This window comes from Prionailurus bengalensis, chromosome A2 (assembly GCF_016509475.1).
Source record: "Prionailurus bengalensis isolate Pbe53 chromosome A2, Fcat_Pben_1.1_paternal_pri, whole genome shotgun sequence".
Taxonomy (NCBI): Eukaryota; Metazoa; Chordata; class Mammalia; order Carnivora; family Felidae; genus Prionailurus; species Prionailurus bengalensis.
The window spans coordinates 124,611,612-124,630,326 of record NC_057348.1 but is presented as its reverse complement, the minus strand read 5'-3'; the positions used below and the strand labels follow the sequence as shown (position 1 = coordinate 124,630,326).

The window sequence follows — 18,715 nt, the reverse complement described above, 5'->3', positions numbered from 1 at the left end:
GATCTTAAGCAATCCAGTTAACATCTCAGCAATTTTCTCATCCCTAAAATGAGTGTTTACTAAATAATATCTAAGGATCTTTCCAGCTCTCAAAAACTATGGCGGTGATTTTTAAGAGCCCTTGTTCGGCACAGGCACAGTTATGCAGGGTATTCAAAGACAAAGGTGAGCCTTTCCTCACTGACTAAAAATCTGTAATGTAGTTGTTAAGATCAATCAGGCTTAAAAAACAAATAATAATTCAAATGAACCTTTTTTGCTTATTTATTTATTTAGAGAGAGAGAGAGAGAAGAGAGAGAGAGAGAGAGAGAGAGAGTGTGTGTGTGTGTGTGTGTGTGAGCGTGTGAGCGAGCATGGGGGGAGGTCCAGAGAGAGAGGGAGAAAGAAAGAATCCTAAGCAGGCCCCACACTGTCAGTATGGAGCCAGATGCAGGGCTCAAACTTAGCAGGAACTCGGAGCAGGAACCCTGAGATCATGACCTGAGCCGAAATCAAGAGTTGGACACTCAACCCACTGAGCCACCCAGGTGCCCTTCAAGTGAACCTTTTAAATAAAGATTCCCCAGAATGTGAAAGTCCTTGATGGGAAATTTTCCAGCTACTAGAGTATAATGTGACAATATTTGCTATTTACCCATCCAGACGCACTCTCTGCTCTGGCAGGCTGACTTGTATGGACCACATCAATGTGCTCCCTTGCTTCATGGCATCTGATTGGGTTCTGCTAGTCTAGTGGCCCACCAAGAGATGGAAAGAGAGAAAAGGAAGAAGTCAAGGTATTTATTACCTCTGCTTCCTCTCTCTGGGGTCATCTGGAGATGTCTGTTCCGTTGACCCAAGGGCACAGTGTCTCTCAGGTCTGCCCTCTCCACACGACACTATCCTTCCAAGTTATGTAGACTGCTCTCTGCCCTTGCCTCTTTGCCCTGGGGATGAAAACAGTTCATCTGTAACTAACCCTGGAAGACTTCACAATCCATTCATTGGGGTAGGCAGCCTCCAAGATGGTTCCCAGGGATTCTGTTTCCCAGTAATCACACCCTTGTATAATCCCCTCTTCTTAAATGTGGGCTGGATTTATTGACTCACTTCTACCAGAATACACAGGAGAGCTAAGATGACACTTTTGAGATGAAGGTATGAAAAGGCTATGAATTCTATCTTGGCCATTCTCACTTGAATCACATGCCTGGGGGAAGCCAACTGTTATGCCCCAGAACAGCCTTATGCCGTCACGACATGGAAGCAAGGCCTGTCCACAACTATGTGAGTTTGAAAGGAACCTGTTTGTCCCCAGTCAAGTTTTCAGATGAGACCACAGTACTAGCTAATAGCTTGACTATAATCTCACAAGAGACCTTGAGCCGCAGATAACTACCTAAGCTGTGCCTGAGTTCCTGACCACAGAAACTGTGAGGTAATAAATACTTGTTTTGAGCTTCTAGCTTGGGAGGCAATTTGTTATGCAGCAATAAATAACTAATGCACCTTGTAATTTCCCAACATACCGGCTATACCTTTGTAAACAGTCCTTTAATTGTCTTCTTCAAATTATCCTGATTTGACTATGCCAGATGTTTCCTGCTGGGATCATAAATAGAAATAATATTTCCAGGCAAATAAATAAATTAAATACTCTTTTCAGGTTTATTTCCCCTAAGACATGAAAAGAATAGATCATGTTTGAATATAGAAACTTCCCTGAGTCTTTGAGGCTTCTAGATCCCTTGAGAGAATTTGGATTTCTTTTCCAAGGGTGGTAGGTGGGGAAATTTGTGTTTTTAAGGATTTCAAAGAAAAGTAGCTCCTTAGCATTAAGATGAGCAAAGGAGATTACAACTTCTTTTCCATCCAGTCTAACAGACTTTGGACTAAATGGATAGTGAGTGGGTGGGTTCTTCAAGGACTGGGCACTTGGTGTCCCAGACTTGGCTTCCTAAATAAGAAGAATGAGAATGTTCTTAATGGAAACCCATCCTCCTGCGTGGGACCTCACAAGCCTTGGCAGTCAGCCGAGAGACAATGAAAAGTCAGAGGGACAGTGGCATTATATGGTGGTGACAGTGATAACAAACAGGGATCTTTAATTCTTGGGTTTGGAAGTCAGACTGCCAAACCCCTCCCCTCATCTCCTGAACCCTCTACAATGACACCGTGGACTACATAAGGTTTTGAGTTTTGTTTTCTTGACAGTCCAGGGAAGGCAGAAGTGAAAATCAAATCAATTCTTAGTTAAGGACACTTTCACAAAAAGTAACATTACTCGCACTTTGAAAACTGGGAAATAATTACTAACCTATTATAAAGAAAATAAATGTGATTACTGTAGAAAGTTAAATATTAGAAGAAACTTCCCAGGTGCCTCTACCCAGGGAGGCTAAGCCTGAAATGTTACGGAAACGCCAGCAGCATGACTCTTAGCAAACCTCACAGGGCAATCACATCCATTACATCAGCAGATTTCTGTGTGTGGTCCAAGGCTAGGCTTTGAGTCAACTGCTCATCAAGGCGCTTAGTACATACTTGACAAATGAATAAACAGAGGGAGGAATATATCTCCCAGGGCTGGACTGATATGTAAAACCATAGGGTCAGAGTATTAATTTAACATATGCATATATATTTATGTATATACACATACATACCTATTACAGAAGTAGGAACCCAAAGTTGTGAAAAGATTATTCTCTTCTGTGATATTTTATATATGCCAGGATTGATAATTGTCCAGTGGCTTGGGGAGTACAAGAGTAGAAAAATACTGTTCAAATGAGCCAACTGTTTAGTGATCTCCGTTGAGAGAGCTCAGCACTTCTTTCTTTCTTTCTACAACGCTGGCCTTGACAATGGAATCAGAATATAGTAAATCCTGCCTCTTTCTGGGTAGTGCTTGACTGGTCACTGCTCACATGTTCTCCACGCTTCTCCCTTTTCTACACTTCCATGGCTCACTTCTCCCCTCTATGATTCTTTCTTTCTTTAGAGATATTCACATCCGCATTCCATTATCCGCAATTCTGAAATACCAAAATCTCTGAAAAACAAAAGTTGTAGGAAGTTTAGGGAGAATATGACCTGAAATAACATGAAGCTATTTATAATCTTCATTTATGTTCCTAGTGTGAGACTCATACTTCCATTCCACAAATATTGAAAATGTTCATAGTGCATTATGCTAAGGATATTATATAACATGTGGTATCTACCTTGTATCACAAAAAACAATCTGAATTCTGAAGCAAATCCTGCCCCTAGGGTGTCAGATTTATTATAGCCTAATCTTCTAAGCTTGGGAAATATTTTGTTTCCTTAAGATGACTTTGCACTTAGCTGCTTTGATCCTTTATGTGTTGGTTTTGAGGTCTAACTCCCAGAGAATCATTTTTCTTCCCTTGTTTATCAGTTTCAGGGAACCCTTCGCTGTAACCCTTGTGCATTGACAATCATGGGCCTGTAATAGATCCGTGCAGAAGGAGAGAAGGGGTGCTAGTAAGGAGGAGAACGAGGGGAAAGAACATCCTGAGGACTAGCTGAGATTTCAAGGATGAAGTCCGTTCTTGGATAAAGGGACACCAGGGTTCCAGGCAGACCACCCAGGGGCATGGAGAAGCACAGGATGCCTGGAGAACTGGGGGCAGCTGACTTATTGTTGGGGCTGGGATGAGATGACAAGTGGCTGTGTGACACCTGCCTTGGGAGGGTGGAGGAAAGTAATTCAAGGGTTTCTCACAGCAGACAGAGTCCTAATCCAGAAAGCCAAGCAGTCACCAGCATGAAGAGAATAGATTAGAGGGGGTTGTGGAAAGAGCAGTGGCCAGGAAAGACTCTCGTACAGATCTAGGAGACAATCTCAGAACTAAGGCCGTAGGGTGCAGAATGGAAAAAAAGAGAAAGTTTAGAACATAGAATCAAAGGCTGTAATGTTCCATATCATGGTGGTGGGGAGGGGTGGAGTTAAATCAAAATAGTTGACTGATGCTGGTGGAGCAAAGTTCACTAAGAAGAAAGTCAAGTTTGGACAGTCTTAACAGCTGATTGCTCCTTACTTTGAAATGAGAAAAACTGGATTTTATCAGAGTGGCGAGAACCAACACACTCTGATGGGCAGTGCATGGAATTTGAGGTTGGTTGACCTGGGTTCTCATCATAACCTGGAGCAAAAAATTCTCTAAACCTTAGTTTCTTTACCTGAAATGCAGGGACAGTATCATCATCATGACAGAATTTGTGGGAGAATGCATACAGTAAGTAAATGAGGTTATGCACGTAAAAATTTCTGCCATGTACAAAGTGTACAAATGACTACTAATTACCTCTGAATGAGGAAAGTTGGAGCAGAGAGGTTGAGGGTCTCCCCAAGCTTGCAGAGCAGTGACAGATAGGATTCCGATGAAAAATCTCTGTTCCCTCCCCAGTACTTCTGGAAAGAAGGCATTGTGGGCTTGGCCCAATATTATATAGAAGACAGAGAGACTATGCACTGCATTATCCCCACTCTTCTGTTTTCTCTTAACATTATTTACCATTAGTAGTTCATTTCTTTGTCTTATGTAAGCTTTTGTCAACATGAGTCTTAAGTATAGACTTGACCACCAACCTTTAAATGTCAAAGATATTTGGCAGAGGGACATGCTGCAATTAAAAGTCTGCTTGATGGGATAAACAGATGCATTTCGTTCAGGGTGCTTTTTGTCTCATTTTCCTTAGGTAGTTAACTTGCTACAGACACTGAGAGGCAATTACTTGATTCAATAAATGGTTCCCACTCCAAGTTGTGGATGGCTATGCATACAATTTATTTATTTTGGAGTTGGCCAGAAAATCCTAGTTTATGTCTCTAATTGGTTTCAGCTGTTTTGCATGCCCTGTCAAGCTCATGGTACGTCGAGCGCATTTTTTTGTCAGTGTCAGGGCTCAAAAAATGGCTGACCCCAAGTCACTGCTGATGGCCTCACCCTGTCATTGACCAGCTGGATCTAAAAGGCCGTTGCGTATTTGGCAAGCTGGTGTTCACTCTTTCACGCCTACAGAAAAGGCAATCTCATGATGTGAATGTTGGGTAAGCAGGGGTTACAATTCCGCTCTGACTACTTATTGTATTATCTTATCGATCTCTTAAAGATTGCTGACTTAACCTTCTACAGTGTTAAAGATCTCACTTTGGAAATGTATAAAGAGGTCGAAGGGGCGCCTGGGTGGCGCAGTCGGTTAAGCGTCCGACATCAGCCAGGTCACGATCTCACGGTCCGTGAGTTCGAGCCCCGCGTCAGGCTCTGGGCTGATGGCTCGGAGCCTGGAGCCTGTTTCCGATTCTGTGTCTCCCTCTCTCTCTGCCCCTCCCCCGTTCATGCTCTGTCTCTCTCGGTCCCAAAAATAAATAAACATTAAAAAAAAAAAATTTAAAAAAGAGGTCGGCAAGCCGGCACATAGTAGGTACCCAGTGAATTTGATGTTTCTTGCCTCAGACAGACGGAATGTAAGTGTTTCGGTTGTAAGGGCCGTAGAACTTTTATTCCGTTCCAATCCTCTTTCCCATCCCCCTCTGGGATCTTCTTCACATCCTCCTTCATTCTCGAGAACTAAGACTAGACTATTGTTCCTTCTCTGTAGGAGGAGAGCATAGCCTACATATGGCTCCCGATAGCCCTCTATGTCTAATAATGAACTCGAGCCAGGACATTCTTAAGAACGAGTTCTGAAACCCCATATAATCCTCCTTGGATCATATTTTCGTACAAGTCATTCGTTTGGCTAAAGTTATACTGAGACCACTTAGACAAAACATCTACTGATTGATTGATTTTGTTTCATTTGAAACCTAAAACAGGTTTTAGGTTTGGTTCATATACTTTGGTTCATATACATTTGGTTCATATACTTGTTTTATACTTTTTGTGTAAACACAAAGTAGCAGCGTTACTAGGCTGTGAGTTCCTTGTGTTAGGAACTCTCCTACCTAGCTTTGCACGTACTGTCTTAGCGCAGGACTTAGCATGAGTAGGTATGTAGGGAACATCTCTGATTTGTCTTATCCGACACTTTCCCTGTCCTCTGGCCGCATGGATGCAAGTGTGAGCTCCACTCCACTCATCAGGAGTTACTGAACACATGTTTGTCTTTAACAGTTCTTGGATTTTTATTTTAAATGGCTCTGATCCATTCAGTAACTTCCTCGTCTGACTCAGCAATTCTCAAATGACACACAAAATGCTCCCTAAAACACGTTACAAGCTTATCTCTGAACAAAACTTAGGAGAAGCAAAGAACTTAAAAAACAAATAAACAAAAGGCACGCAATTTAAAGTGCTCAGCTTGCGAATATATTGGAGATTGCTTATTGGTGGGAAATGACCCAAGAAAAGAAGGCCAACTAATTCCATCCTATCTTTTCTTCCATCTCCTTCCACATAGTTTTGGTATGCACGTGTAAAAGTAATTAATGCTAACATTTATTAGCTATGACTACTTAAGACGCTAGGAACGACTACTATGAACCAAGCCCAACCTCAGTATTTTCAAGTTCAACTAATTTGTTCACATAATAATCTCATGAAGTAGGTGCTATTATTGTGTCCATCTTACTGGTGAGGAGATTGGAGTACAGAAAAGTTAAACAACCTGCCCAGGGTCACAACTAGTGTGTTGTATAGGCAGAGTTTAAACAGAAGTAGTCAGATTTTAACTCTAAGCAGAAGGAAGAGTCCATATTCAATATCTTAGCCAAAGAATACAGGAAGATAACACCCCCTAGAAAGACACCCTTTGCCATGGACTCCCAATAGGAAGTACACCAGGGGCACCTGGGAGGCTCAGTCCGTCAAACGTCTGACTCTTGGTTTGAAGGCTCAGGTCTTGACCTCATAGTTTGGGAGTTTGAGCCCTGCGTCGGGCTCTGCACTGAGCCGGAGCCTGCTTGCAATTCTCTCTCTCTCCCTCACTGTCCTTCCCTCCCTCCCTCTCTCTCTCTGAAAATAAATAAGTAAACTTAAGATAAAGGAAGTACAGTCATACATTTCAATGTCAAATGGTAATTCTCTTCAAATTAATGAGAGTGACCATACTTCATAGGCAACACAAAGCTGTAGGTAAGAAAAATATTGAAAATTTCTATTATCATTATAAAATATTATGTAAGTATTTAATGTGTGCCTTAATACTTATTTGAATTATATACTTATTAATTATATTTGCAAATGTATATGAGTACATGTGTGTGTGCCATGCATGTACCTATACTTACAGGGGTGTATATTGATAAGTACATAGATACTATGGATGTATAAGACATGCCTCAGACAAATATATATTCATCATATATTTATTTCACATGTATGGGTAATATGACTCAACCTAATTTAAAATTTTTTAATGTTTATTTATTTTTGAGAGAGAGAGAGAGAGAGAGACCGAGTGTGAGCAGGAGAGGGACAGAGAGAGGGGGAGACGCAGAATCGGAAACAGGCTCCAGGCTCTGAGCGGTCAACACAGAGCCCGACGCGGGGCTCGAACTCACGGACCGTGAGATCATGACCTGAGCTGAAGTCGGCCGCTTAACCGACTGAGCCACCCAGGCGCCCCAAATGGCATATTTAAATTAGGTTGAGTTTGGCACCTGGGTGGCTCAATCAGTTAAGCGGCCGACTTCAGCTCAGGTCATGATCTCATGGTCCGTGAGTTCGAGCCCCGTGTCGGGCTCTGTGCTGACCGCTCAGAGCCTGGAGCCTGTTTCCGATTCTGCGTCTCCCTCTCTCTCTGACCCTCCCACGTTCATGCTCTGTCTCAGTCTCAAAAATAAATAAACGTTAAAAAAAAATTAAAAAAAAAAAAAAAACAAGTTCCTTACAGGTGCAGCCTAATATTTTCTTGTTTCAGGCCCCTCTCGGTTCCTATCCTTCAGCATCTCTAGAACAATTACCACTCACAAATGATATTTGGGGAAGCAGACATCTTGTAAAACAACCCTGACTGATGAGACCAGCAGCTAGCACACAAAAGCTTTCCCCTTGCTTATCCAGACCAATGATTCTGGGATACGTTTTATAGGCTTTCTCAAGGACTCATGCTATGAAGTGACTGGTCGTCCATTGGGTGGCCAACTTCTGGTGCAGGCTTGTGTGAGATTTCCCTCCTTCCCCCCATCCCTTCCTCGTCCCTTGCAATCAAATTCTCAGATAAAACTACTCATCCATCATAAACCTTCACCTCAGATTCTCCTTTGGGGAAGACCATGCTAAGACAGGCATTATTTAACGTATATTTTCTCAATCCAATTATTTGTGTTATTGCTAAAGTACAGTAAAAATTAGAACTTCAACAAGTAATGTTGTAAGTTTCATTGCCTGTCGAGGGTCGCCGTTTCAGTTTATAGCTTTTAAAAATAAGAACTTTCCGTACTAAAATGTTTATAGCCTGGGAAACATTTATTGCTGGCCAGCAATGGTCTGGTGATCAGAGCCAGTGAAATAGTGATTTGTGTCACATGTTTCTGGAAAACAAATTGAAGTCATTCTCTAAGCCAGATCCCAGTTTCAAGAAAAATTATATGGTATCATATACAAGTCCTGGTGGGGACATTATGACTTTCAAAGGCCATGCATTTTATTAAATGTATAACATGCCTATGTGAACTAATAGGAGTGCTATTGACACATTCCAAATGTTGAGAAAAAAAAAGAAGAGGAAGACGATGGAAGCCTGTGGAGTGATATATTGTGGTTCCACTATCAAGTGGCAGTTTCTTTTGCTGAATCAACTTCAAAATCAGAACACTTCTCTGCCTAGCAAGCAAACTAAGCCATTTCCAAGTGGCTATTAATAACTTGAGCAGTGGAAGAGGAGAAAAACAGGTCAAAATGTCATCTTGAGGCATCGTGGTTATCAATTGTTTAGGATCCTCTAGGGCAGAGTTTGTCACCCCCAACAATATTGATATTCTTGGCTGGATAATTTTTTGTTGTGAGGAGCCGTCCTGTGCACTGTATAGGATTCTTGCAGCATCTCTGGCCTTGGCTTACTAGATGCCAGTAGTGTCACCCACACCCAAGTTGTGACAACCAAAAATGTTTATGGACATCGTCCCCTGTGGGACAAAATCATCCCCAGCTGAGAACCATCAGCTTAGGGCAATGCAGATGCTGATTGGCTGGTGTGATGGGATGCCTTACAACCCAGAACAGAGCACTCAAAATCTTTGAAGAAGTTCTTCTGAGACAGTTTTGGACAATGAAATGATCAAACCAAAGTTTACTAATACCCAGCATTGTGGAGTAGGCAAAGATGAGTAGCCTAAAACAATGATTCCCCAACTTTGGCAGTGACTGAGTCACCTGGAGAGCGTATTAAAAGAGATTCCTGGACCCCACCCCCAGGGAACATAATTCAGTAAGTCTGATATCTTGATGAACTTGATTCAGTGAGTCTAATAATTTGTGTTTCTCACATGTCCCAAGCAATGTTGCACGTCTGTAAACTACCCTTTAAATAGCCTTGGGCTAAAAGTTAGAAGATCTTGACTTTGGGCAATTCACTTATACTGTATTGGTTTCAGTTTCCAGTAGAATGGGATAGATATGCAGACATAGAAGCAGTAAAGGGAAGAGGAAACAGGATAATAATGTATAAAGGAGACACCGGGGCAACTAGGGAGGTCAAGACATATTCGTGTTGAAAGCGATGCCATGTAGAGTCTCCCACTAGATGTGAACTTCATGTCTTATTCATCTCTAATATGGTAGCAGACACATAGTAGGTGCTTACTTCAGATATTTCAATTATGGTGCTTGCACCCAAGAACACTCTTCAGCCAAAACAGCTCACCTGTGCCATCCTGCTGAATGCACAGTCCGTTCTGAACATGAGATCTTCTCCACATCTTCCATTGCTGAGCAGACTAAAAGTGGTGCATATGACCAAGAGCAGTGAACTCATTGGGTGGTCAGCATATTGAGGAGGCAGGAGCTGGGCCAATCGGGTTATCTCCTTTAGGAGTATGAACTTTAAAAAAAAAATGAACCCAGTAAATGCCATCAGTATGGGAGCTAAATCTAATGTTCCTAAAAAACTGCGAGTCCAGACAACATGTAAGAAAAAGATACAAGGAGGCAGAACAATGAGTGATCCGCTTATATACATATATATTCACACGGAAATGGAGATAGGCTAGGCGGTTGTCCATAGATTCTCCATATCTTTACTTGGGAAACTCTTTTTTGTTTTTCCCATCATGACTCAAACATGCCCCAGGGAAGCGGTCTCCCACTCAGTTTAAGTTGCTCAACCCCCACAAGCCATTCTCCATCGTAGTCTTCCTTTTTAATTTCTTCTGAGACTTATCACTGCTGTGGTGGTTAATGTTTTGTGTCAACTTGACTGGGCTAAGGGATGCTCAGATAGCTGGTAAAACATTACTTTGGGGTGTGTCTATAATAGTGTTTCCAGAAGAGGTTAACATTTGAGTTGGTATGCTGAGTAAAGAAGATCGCCCTCACCAGTGTGAGTGGACATCATCCAACTCACTAAGGGCCTGAATACAAGAAAAGGGCGTACTCATGGATAAACCCCTGAGGGTGGGTAATGGGTTTATAGGTGTTCATATATATACTAAATCCATTTCTATTAACTGAGTCCCCACTTATGTGCACCATATGGGTAGGAAAATGACCCAAACTATTCCAATCACAGTCCCCAATTCCTCTGTTGCACCATTACTTGGACCAAGGGATGATCACGTGTGATGATTAGTTTTATGTGTCCACTTGACTAGCCTATGGTACTCAGTTATTAAATTGTATGTTAAATCTATATGTAGCTATAAAGGTATTTTGTAGACATGATGGATATCTAAAATCAGCTGACCTTAATTAAAGGAGATTATAATGTAGGTGGGCCTCATTGAATCAGTCAAATCAGCCTTTAGAGCAAAACCCGGGGTTTTCCAAAGAAGAAATCCTCTCCCAAGACTGCAATATTAACTCTTCCTTAAATTTCCAGTCTGCCAGCCTGCCCTACAAATCTTAGACTCGTCAGTACCCACAGTTGGGTGAGCCAATTCCTTAAAATAAAACTCTGGAGATACATGCACACACACACACACACACACACGTATATGCATCCTGCTTGTTCTGTCTCTCTGAAGAACTATGACTAAGCTGCATCAATCAGCATCCTTCTCCAGGATTTTTAAAATCTTCTTTCACCTCTGATGGCAAATCTTCAAGGATGCGGTAGAGCCCTGAGCAAACGCTCTAGGTAGGATCGTTCGGTGGGTTTCGGTTTGAAACCCACATGGAGGGATGCAGAGGCCAGAGGTGGAGACTGAGATTCCTGGCAGACAGAGAGCATCGGAGCCCTGTTCCATGGGTTTCTGAGGTCAGCTGTAATCCCTTTCTTTCTGTAATTGGGTTGTGTGGGCAGCAAACCTTCTGGCTTAAGCTGGTTTGAAATGAGATTCTGTCACTTTCAAGCAAGTTTTTGTATTGGCAGGAAGTCAACATTGGTTCCGGTTCTGTTTTTTTTCTGCACGAGTCTCTTGAAACCTCTTGGTAGGAGGATCTTAAGTCTTTGCAGGTCATGAGGAGTGAGTGATGACTACACTTGTCCTGATATCCATGCAGATAGACGATACAGGCACAAAGAAACATTGTTTTCATGCCTAAGCAAATCTCCGGATAAATTTATACTTCAACCTTACCTCCTTGTGATGCACTTTTCCATTTTCAATTTCTCTGCCTAACCAAGTCATGTTCATATTGTATGACACCCCCCCTCCCCCACTACTGTCACAGCTGATTGGAGCAAGGCTCAACCTCTTACCCAGAGAGGTACGTACAAGCTGGCCAGTGGCCAATCACTTGCGAGGTCTGGCTCAGAAAGATGGGCTGGGTGAGTCAGATTCCATTCTTAGGAATTTAGATATAGACAATTTTGAACCTGAGACATAGGGCTAGATGGTAAATGAAACTTCATGATGTTGAGTTGGGGGCACAGCAATTCAAAATACGGTATGTAACACACAAGAAAGAAGAGCAGAGGAAGAAGATGCCAGTTGGTAGAGAGAGAAGCATTTAGCAGATGTGCAGGGAGAAGCAGGTGCCGTGCAGTTGAGTGAGTTCCAGCCCTATTCTCATGAGGTGCAATGATGCTGAGCTTCCTGCCAAGTAAAATAAAGCTTTCTTTATCTGAGTTATTCTGAGATTACCCTCCGTCCCTTACAACCAAACAAGGCCACCTGGAACATGTTCACTGTGATTGGAAAGTGCTTATCACGGGAAGAGCCCCAGACTGCAACACTTTAACTGGAAACAGAACAGGAAATGCTTTTTAGATGGCAAAGCTTCTTAGTAAGAAACATCGACTTGCAAAATGTAAATTCCAATTCATCTGTTAACATTTACAGAGAACAAACAACACTCAGAGACCTTATTTCTTAATTAAATGAATTTATCCCTCTGTGAATACAGAACTGGTATTTTAGATAAATATAATATCTATGTATGTTATTATATAGTCCGTAAATTTCATTTTTGTGGGAGGAGGAAACTTGGGGAGGCAATGGGTATGAGTACAACCTTGATAGTGGTGATAGCTTCCAAGGTGTATACTTACCTAAACCCATCACATTTTATGCAGTAAATATGTATGGCTTTTTATATGTCATAAAGTGGTTAAACAATCTCAATTTTGCTATTGTACATTTTTAAAAGGAAAAAAAAAGAACAGAAATAACCCCATTTTATTTGTTTGTTTGTTTATTTGTTTAAGATCTCCTTTTTTAAAAAGTAAGTTGTACGCCCAACGTGGGGCTTGAACTAATGATTCTGTGATCAAGACTTGCATGCTCTACCGACTATCAAGTGCCCCAATATTCCCATTTTTAAATGACAATAAAATTTAGAGGACAACAGAGATTGATACCCAATTATAACCAGATCTTTTAAAAGAAGAAAAACCAATGTGGCAAAAAAGGCAAAAATTGTCCTAGTCTTAGAGGAAAGTGAAAAGAATGTTGAAACATACTGAGAAAGTTAAAGAAAGTCATGCAAACCCTATAACAGCTTGTGCTGTCATTTTTTCCTTAAATGAAGAATGCCAGTTACAATGTCAGCCCAGAGACATAATCTGGGACTAATCAGAAATCAGCATTAATCTGCACAGCTTGGGAATGGCCTTCTCAACAGTTGCTCAGTATGTGAATGTCCATTTGTGCAAGATGAATGAGTGCAGGGGCCATAATAAGGCCATGGCATTTGGTTATGATGATGGCCTCTGACGACCTGAGCAATCAATAAATTATAATTGAATTCAACTGACGGCAAGCAGCATGTGACACAATTCATTCCTGCCGTCTCATTCTAAATTCAAGCCTAGAACTGTGAATGCAGGAGCTGGAAAGCAGGAGTGAGGAATACCCTCCCCCCCTTCAGCTTCTCTTGTGGTTTCTAATCTGGAGGTCTTAAGGATCAGAGGTTTACAAAATTGCCACTAGATACTAATCTTCCCAGTAGACAGGTTTTCCTAGATTTTAGTAAGGGTCAAGATTGGTAATCAGCAAAAATTGTCCATGCATTCATTGACTTCTTCTATAAACATTTTCTTGTTACTGAACTGTGTATGGGGAGTTGCTACACAGAGACGCATAGTCTCACGAAGGAGCGATCACATACAGATAATCTAGGACAACGGGCAGTAGCTTTAGAAGTATGCTCACAGGGAATTTTCTACGTCAGTTCCTAAGAGGGAATTTTCTACGTCAGTTCCTAAGAGGGATTGTCAAAAACAACCTAAATGGGTCAAGGAAGGCTTCCCAAATTTGACGGGTAGTACCTAAGCCAAGTCTTAAGAGTGAGCCGGCATTAGCCAGGCAAAGGGGGTGTGAGACATTCCAGGCTCAGGTACTAAATGAGTCAAGTGACATAGGTAAGAGGTGGCACGTGCACACAAGACAAAGTCATACCGCCTTTCAAAAGGCACGAGAGTGCTGGCTTGAAGTTAACGTCCAGGGTCAATTACCATTTTAAAAACTGAGCACCTAATATGTACTTGTGAATTGCTAGGGTTTCAAAATCGGATGAGGCGTGAAGCTCACCCTCCATGATTCAGCAAGCTTATAAGTATAATTCTGTAGCAAAATAAATTAACATAAAATATAAAAGGCACCATCATAGAGATATGAAGAAGGGTCTGTGGAAGCCCCAAAGAAGAGGTGAAAACTAAGATTGGTACCGGTTGTTTAAGGAGATGATTTTGACCTGGGTCTTGGCAAGTGAAGAATTTCTCAGGAGAAGTCCTGAATTCCAGGCACAGTGAACCTGGAAGACTCATTTTCTTGAAGGAGATAAAAAAGTGTGGAGCAGTGGATTCTTCAGGGGAGGCTTAGGGATCTTAGTAGAACCACAAACTGACCCTTCAAAGACAACAAGGGAATTTGTATTGAAGTTACGTTTCCATACCACTACTTGTATGTGGATTTTATTTTGTGTGGCTTTCATAAAGGTGCAAATGGAGATTATGGGGGCAGTAAAATCTGCTCTATTCCCTCTCTATGACTTGGCTCACCACAGAACTAGAGTACTCTGGAGTTCTGGAAGCATCCTCCCGCAAGATAGATAATTAGGGTACATGCCACTAAGGATCCTGGTCCCACATCCCCTCATCTGGTTTCACCACTGTTCCTGCTTCACCTTCCACGAAAAAGGTCTTGATAATAAATCCCTACTTAGATGGTAAGGTAAGAGCAGTAAGAACTAAATCCTCAATCCAACAATTTTCTTTTTCAAAGGACCCCAGGAAGTCAAGATGTTGTCATCACTCATGGAGTGCCAGTGCAGGGCATGCTGGGACATCTAAGGGTTTGTCTGGGCAACTTGCAACAAAGAGAGGAAATATGTGTATTTGTGGGCCAGCCAGGAAACCTGATAGGACTGGGACTTGTCCAGTGTCTGAAAATTTTGATGAGCTCAAATATGACCCAGGAAATTCCTATTTGTGAGAAGAATCCTGTGCAGTGGGTGATATAAGGCACAGAAAAGAGTCAGGCAGATAGCCAGATTGTGGTTCCAGGTATTCCTCCTACTTACAAGGCAGCAGTTTGTGAAAGAGGTGATGGGCTGCGGCAACTAGTCCTCAAGGAGAGGAAGCGATTATGGAGAGCCACAGCAACATGGGGACCTTGCATACTTCTTCCTAAATTGTGGGACATGGTGCTAGTCTAAGTAGAGATCAAGAGTGCTTGTTAGAGAAACTGAGGCACAAGCCACATCCTGAGACATAGACTGGCATAGGGCAAGGAGAGAAGAGAAACTGGGATGATACATATTAGTGGCTTCAGGTATGCCCAGAGCCTGCCCATGCAAAACAGATCTCAGAGTTGACAGACTTCATGAACTTGTGGGCTGGAAGCTCTAACAGGATTTCTGTTCTGATTAGGACTATCTTTAGGGATAAGTGGGCCTGAGTCTGGGCATGCCCTGGTGGGAGTGGGCATATCCTGGAAGGGCTAGAAAGAGTCAGAGTAAAGGAGCAATGGTCTCAGACCACTAGCGAGGTACAACTATACAAGAACAGCAGCAAGCAGGCCTGTCTCGGGAACAACCTCTGCCTGGTAAACGGACTCTCTGAGGCACCAGGCAGGAATGTCTGGGGACATGGCACAGGAACACACAAGAAGGAAAAGTGCTAGGGTTGAACTACCATACGCCACACAGATTCCTTAATTCCTTCTTAGTGATTCAGAGTGGATTTTCCAGCCTATAGATTAGTCACAGCTATTGTTTCTCCCTCTTTTGCTGCTTTTTGCTCAGCCTCTGGGTACCGTTGCTTATCCAAATCACAAATGAAGGGAAAGAAGAGGTAAAATATTCTGAAATAGTTTGCATTTTCTATAAAGGTTGGAACAAAGAAGGGATGCTAATCCATATCTGAAATGACTTTTTTCTGGCACTGAACACACAAGCAGAATCACCCCATGAATGGCCCAAGGATTCATGACTTATGAACGGTCATCGGCACTAGCATATCGGGTCAATTAATGGGGACACGTGTGAGCAACTGGTGGGACTGAAATGCACTGAAGTGTTTGGTGTTGCCTGTTTTTGTGCAGCAAATCACCCCAAAACTCAGTGGCTTCAAACAACAGTAATTATTTATTATCTTACGGTTTCTATTTGTCAGGAACTCAGGAGCAGCTTGGCTTGGGAATTCTGGCTCAGAGTCCCTTTTAAAGTTGCAGTCAGAGGTCAGCTAGGACTGCAGTCACCTGAAGCCTTGATGAAGGCTGGATGATCTACTTCCTCCAGGGTGGTCCACCCTCATGGCTGACAAGTTGGTGCTGGCTGTTAGCGAGAAGCCTTACCTCCTTCCCTCATGGCCCTCTCCACAGAGTTCTTACAATATGGCGACTGACTTCTCCCAGAATGAGCAATCCAAAAGACCGAGGTGGAAGACACAATGTCTTTTACTAGACTTGTCAGTCACATGCCATTACATCTATAGTAGTCTACTATACAGTCTACCATACAGGCCAGCCTTGCTCTGGTGTGGGAGGGGACTACACAAGGGCATGAATCATCTCCCCAAGGAGACGAGGATCATGGGAAGCTGGCTACCACAATTTCTGAGTATCCCATAACCTGTTACCTCCTGACCATACCTCTGACGTTGCACGTTCCCTTCGCCTAGAATTTTCTGTTGCTCTTTCTTCATGTTCAAGGGCCAGCACTGTTTCCTTTCTCTAAAAAAGCATTGCCGACACTCGCAGACAGTCCTTCACACATACATCTATTTTAGAGCTTGTCTGTCTGTGGACCTGTTTGTCGGCTGATGGCAGATTAAGTACACTTGGGACTGGCATAGACCTGGCACTCAGTAATGCTGGATGAATGGATGAAGGAATGACATCACATCACATCAAAGGGCATCTGTGGTCTATAATTCTCAGTTGCCTCCTGACACTTCAGGATAGCCCTTGATTGTCATTACAAACCAAATTCTCCCACATGAATAGTTTTGAGGGGAGTAGGAAGCACATGGCATGACTTGGCTCCTTGCAGACTTTGCTACTTACAAGTTTCTTAATTATAACATTCCAAGAGAGGCATGTGATCATAAAATTCAAAAGCTACCCAAATATTAGCTATTCTTAGATATGTCCTTGTCTCACCAAATGTTGTCAAGTAAGCCAGATAAGTAAGAGAAATTGTAAAGCAAGAGAACATCAACGAAATAAAGGAGTGGGGGTGGGGGCATGGCCATGAGACAAAAGCACTCAAATGAAGTAGGTAACTTCTGGGGTACCAAAATTACCAAATTTGAAACAAATTATTTTCAACTTGGTTATTGTTCTTCAAACTATGCTTTATTCAATTAATTCATGAGGGGATCATAATGAATCTGCAACTTAAGAATTGCTTTTTAGATTTTTTTTTCCCCCACAGTGTATGGTAATTTGGGTAGAACCTTGACAACAGTTTCCTGTTTAAACTAAGTGAAAAGGCCTTACTCAGCAAACAGTTGACAAAAATAAGTTTCAAGGTAATGAGACATGCTTGGGGGAAAACAAAGCAGAGAATTGACTGCGGCTGGGCCCAGCACCTGAGGACAAAGAAGCACTCAGTGACACTCGAACCAGAGTGCCTCGTTCTCCACCTAGGTGCCATCTTGGTAGTCAATCCATCGAACCCTGTGCTGAGATTCCTGCTCTTGGGGACTCTGGCTTTCCTAACCTGACAATGCCTGTGGAGTCATGACACAGAAAATCGCTTTAATGCAGGAGCAGCCACACTGAACTCCTTGGGCAAACTTCTTAGTGTCGTGGAGCCTCAATTTCCCTATCTGTAAAATGTAGATAATGCTATCTACTCCATAGGGTTGGCTACAGTAAACACTATCGATTTATTAACTATACCTAAAAAGGCAGCTCATTCAGTTGAGCATCCGATTTCGGCTCAGATCATGATCTCATGGTTTGTGAATTTGAGCCCCATGTCAGGCTCTGCGCTGACAGCGTGGAGCCTGCTTGGGATTCTCTTTCTCTCCTTCTCTCTCTGCCCCTCACTCTGCTCATGTTCTCTCTCTAAATGAACAAACAAACATTTATAAATAAATAAACAAACATAAATAAATAAACTTAAAAAGACATACCCTTAACACTCCATGCCTTCCCTTTCTCTTCCTAGCTCACCATTCCCTCTCTCCTAACTCTGCTCTCCTACCTCGACTTCCTTACACTTGGATAGCATTTTCTAGTAATTATTCCCTTTAGGGAGCTTTTCCTGGTCCCCCTCCCCCTTTTCATGAACAAGTTTGCTGTGCTACGATAAGATTCTTAGCACTGGGTGCTATATATGAACATTCATGGTATAGGACTGTAGTTGCCCGTTCACTTAGCTGTATTTACCCATTAAAATATAGAGTCCAGAGGGCACAAATTACGCCAAACTTGCCCATCATTGTATTTCCAGCAGTGAACCTAGAACATGATCTAGTTTAGGAACTCAATGAATGTGAAAAGAGGAAAAAACAAAAGCAAGAAGGAAAGGGGGAGGGAGGAATGGGGGAAGGGAGAAAGGAAGGAAGGAAGGAACACGAAGAGTTGATTCCAAGCCCTGTTTTCTAGAGACAGCAGTCCTTGGGAACTGTACCCCACACCAACATACCTGTGCTACCCAGATATTGTAGAAACAAAGGTATTAAGCCAAAGGAGAAAGCAACAGAAATCGT

At 42.3% G+C, this 18,715-nt stretch overlaps 1 long non-coding RNA gene across 3 annotated transcripts in view; it reads right to left on the bottom strand.

Annotated features, from left to right (window-relative positions):
* Nucleotides 1-446: 446 nt before the first annotated feature.
* The window catches only part of LOC122488087, a 52,725-nt gene continuing 34,456 nt past the window's right edge, over nucleotides 447-18,715 (bottom strand). Inside the window, exons 6-8 of one of the 3 annotated variants that reach the window (XR_006298566.1) lie at nucleotides 9,818-9,994; nucleotides 2,647-3,035; nucleotides 447-927 (exon numbers count right to left, since the gene is read on the bottom strand). This is a non-coding gene — a long non-coding RNA (uncharacterized LOC122488087). The remainder of the gene's footprint in view (nucleotides 928-2,646; nucleotides 3,036-9,817; nucleotides 9,995-18,715) is intronic. The other 2 variants (XR_006298567.1, XR_006298568.1) reach the window with 2 other exon arrangements.